This window comes from Mastomys coucha, unplaced genomic scaffold (assembly GCF_008632895.1).
Source record: "Mastomys coucha isolate ucsf_1 unplaced genomic scaffold, UCSF_Mcou_1 pScaffold23, whole genome shotgun sequence".
Lineage (NCBI taxonomy): Eukaryota > Metazoa > Chordata > Mammalia > Rodentia > Muridae > Mastomys > Mastomys coucha.
The window spans coordinates 89,134,968-89,138,700 of NW_022196906.1; the positions used below are offsets into that span (position 1 = coordinate 89,134,968).

Sequence of the window (3,733 nt, forward strand, 5' to 3'; positions counted from 1 at the left end):
CTTTTCTTAATAGATGAGAGAGCTAGCCCATAAGGCTTCCCCTACGCTAGGGCAAATACAGAGAGGCCAACCTAGCGGGCCTGAAAAGCCTACACAACCACAGGTCCGGCTGAACTTAGAAGCTTGTGGAGGCAGTTCTAACTGTGACAGGGTCTAAGAGTTGGTGGTAACCCAAGGGTCCTGGTTCCCCTGAAGGCTCTGCCTTTACCTGCCTACCAGGCCACTAGCACATCTCACAGTGATTACTGGAGAAACCTCCTGACACCCTGCGCTCCCAGCAGGAAATTGAAACCATTTTGACAGAGCCATAGAATTGTATTCTTTTTAATAAAGCCTACTTAGAGGAGAAAATACTTAGCCAGAAGCTAAAGCGCTGGAGTTTTATCAGATTGTGATGATAGTGGAGATTGGACACACTCAAACGCAGCCCCCTGCAGACATCCGTTCTGTGTAAAGAGGACCGGGGAAATGGGACTTCACAATCTGAGTCTTAAGTTAGACAGACCTTCAGAGCATCCCCTCCCCATGAAGCACTTCCTCTCACCTAGCCTACCAAGACTGGTTGTCAGGGCGTGAGGGAGGGGAAGTATATAGATAGTTAAAGAAAAAAAATCATAATCCAGACAGAGAAAATATGAGAGCTAGATTCAGATCAGGTAGGGTGTTTAAATGGTCAGACTGGGGATTTGGAACAAAACTGGAGTGGGTAAGGTGGTCAGGAACTAGGAGGGAAGGCAGACACTTAAAAGGGCAGCTTAGAACTTCCAAGCTCCTGCCCTCCCACCACCAGCAACCTTCAAACTGCAAAGGTGAAGCAGAAAAGCAGCTGGGGTCTGCAAGCCTTAGGCTCAGGGTAAAAAGCAAGGGAGCTTTTATGCACCCCAAAGCTGAAGGGTAAACTGAGGCTTACTCAAATGCCCCTCCTTAGTTTGGGGGCCACACAGAACAGTCTTTAAAATGACCATGAATGAAGTTAAAAGCGATAGTGATAAAACATGCGTTCGTCATTTCTTCTTCATTTGACTGGAGAAGGTTGGACGGTTTCTCGGTTCAAGCTTCATGTTATCCGGGTAGCACGCAGTTTCCCGATAAAGCTACAATCAGCCCAAGGCCCCAGAACTGACGCTTTGTTCTAGTTGGCCCAAGTCACCCTCTGAGATGCCTTCTGCTGTTCCCTCATTTCATTAGTACTGGTGTGGCCATCTTCTGTTCCCCTGTTTCTCCAGGGCAGGGCTCTTGACATCTCCATACCCAGCCTTCTGTTTTCGTCTGAAAAAATTTTACATGGTCTCAGGTATACAAGTATATGATATAGGTGCACAAATCAAACAATGATAATAAAGCATTATTTTTTTGATCTAAAAAAATAGTGTGTATGTTTATGTGTGCCTGAGCAAACTTACACTTACTGTGTGTGCATGTGCCCAGGGAGACCAGAAAGCAAATGATTTTCTGGACCTACAGTAACAGGCAGTTGTGAGCTGCCTACTGTGGATGCTGGGAACTGAACCCAGGTCCTCTGCAAGAACAGTGTTCATTCTTAATCACTGAGTCATCTCTCCAACCAAAGAAATCTTTTCTAAAAACAATATATATATATATATATATATATATATATATATATATATATGTGAATATATATATATTCACATTTGTTAACAACAAAAATGAATCTGCCTTCTAATGAGATAGATGAATTTGTTTTCACATGAAGAATTAAATCTTGGCAGAATATTTGCTTCTGCAAAGCATGGAGCATCTTTGGTGTGTTTTTAAAGTTCATCACTATTTTGATTTTGCAATTGTCAATACTGAGAATGTTGCTTCACTTAAATATGTACTACAAAAGTACATTTGGGGCCATTTCAGAAATTATTAGAAATTCTGCCCTAATCCCAAGCCAAAACTTGTGGGATAATTTTTAAATGACACTCAGGGACTCTGCCTTCAAATTTTAAAATCAGACACCACAACACAATGCATTGCAAAGATGCACTCCTTTGATACACTCATACTGAAGAATGACAACAGGAAAATAATTGTCTTTGTTTTCCATAATAAAGCCATTCCCGTTCTATAAAAACATAAATGTTGTACGTGCAGTAGAAACACACCCATTCATAACACAGTAGTCTCAAAGCTGAGCTGAGGTGTGCCAGGCAAGTGCCCACTGGGGTTGCATGGTATGGTGGCACAGACAGTTCAGAGAGCCAGGGTTGTGCGCTCTGCCGAGGCCGCAGTGGAGTTCTGCGGTGCAGCATTGGTGAGAGCTGTCAGAAACACAGGCTTGTTACACTTTTTATGTGAGATTAACTTTTGGTCATTGTGGTCAGGAACCTTTTGCCAAAACTGTCACAGCTCCCAAGTTCACTCACATGATCGTCCAGTGTTGCCACCTATGGTTTAAGATGGGTGTCCCTAGCCTTAAGTTACTCCCTCAAAGGCCAATGTGATTTTCCTGTTCCAAAAAGTAAGATGTGACGCCCCCCCCCCGTCTCTCCTTTCCCCACAGGGTATCACATGCCTTACTACTAGAGGATCATAGGACAGAAGGGATGGAAATTGATTGATGTCCAGTCTAGGGAGCTGGACACCCTAGGCAGGGAATCAATGAATCAATGATAAACTCTGTCAGGGCTGACAGAGTCAGAGGCATGCTGGGAGGGGCACTACTCAGAAAAGCAAGCACTGCACTGACAGACTTCTCTGTAGGTGTTGGCACGGAGCATGACCTCCTACGCCAGGTGGGTACTGTTTGCAAAATGGTGCCTTCCAAGGCTAGGCAAGCAAGGGGAAGACAGACTGAGGGATTCCCTAGTCCCTCTCTCCTCCGTGTGTCCCTGACTATTCTCTCCCCCAGAAGGGGGAATCAGCTGTTTAGCCCGAGAAGTCACCACGGGGATACAGTAGTCACCATTAGGAGGATTTCAACACTCGGGTTCTAAGAAAAACATCTTTTCTTTTGTAGGTGGTCAGGCAGATGGTCTTTAGTGCCCTACTCCAGGTCTTTATATCTTGAAAGAAAAGCCAGAACATCAGGAATGTGAAATTGGAGACTAGCAACCTGTACCCTTACATTACAGTTCTTAAATAAGTTAAGTTTGTTGGTAGAGAAGGTCTATAGCCATTTGTTTTGACTGTGTTTATAAGTGTTAACATTTCAAATACAGTGCTCATGTTTCTAGTTTCTAGGTTTTTATTAAATGTGATGTTGTTTTATTTTGTTAGGAAAATAATTTGTTTTGGAGACAGGATCTCACACTAGCTCAGGCTATTCTGGATCTCACTGTATAACCCAGGCTGTCCTCAGACTTGCAAACTTGCTGCCTCCATCTCCCAGGTGCTTGGACTTCAGGTTTGTACTACCACCATGTCTGGCTTGGAATAAAATTTTTTATTCAGAATTTTAGTTTAAAAACAAACAAAACAAAAAGCAGGAAGGGACCAGCAAGTAATAGAATATACAAACAGTTGTAGGTATGAGTCTTACTTAGGGTTTCTGTTGCTGTGATAAACACCATGAGCAAAAGCAACTTGGGGAGCAAAGGGTTTGTTTGGCTTCCACATGTAGTCCAGAATAAAAGTCAGGGCAGGAACTCAGAGCCAGAACCTGGAGGCAGGAACTGAAGTGGGACCAGGGAGATGTGCTGCTCACTGACTCACTCCCCACAGCCTGTATAGTTTACTTTCTCTCTCTTTCTCTCTCTCTCTCTCTCTCTCTCTCTCTCTCTCT

At 43.7% G+C, this 3,733-nt stretch overlaps 1 long non-coding RNA gene across 1 annotated transcript in view; it reads right to left on the bottom strand.

The window, feature by feature from the left end:
• Positions 1-308: 308 nt before the first annotated feature.
• The window catches only part of LOC116073038, an 11,662-nt gene continuing 8,237 nt past the window's right edge, over positions 309-3,733 (bottom strand). Inside the window, exon 2 of the long non-coding RNA XR_004111642.1 lies at positions 309-1,269. This is a non-coding gene — a long non-coding RNA (uncharacterized LOC116073038). The remainder of the gene's footprint in view (positions 1,270-3,733) is intronic.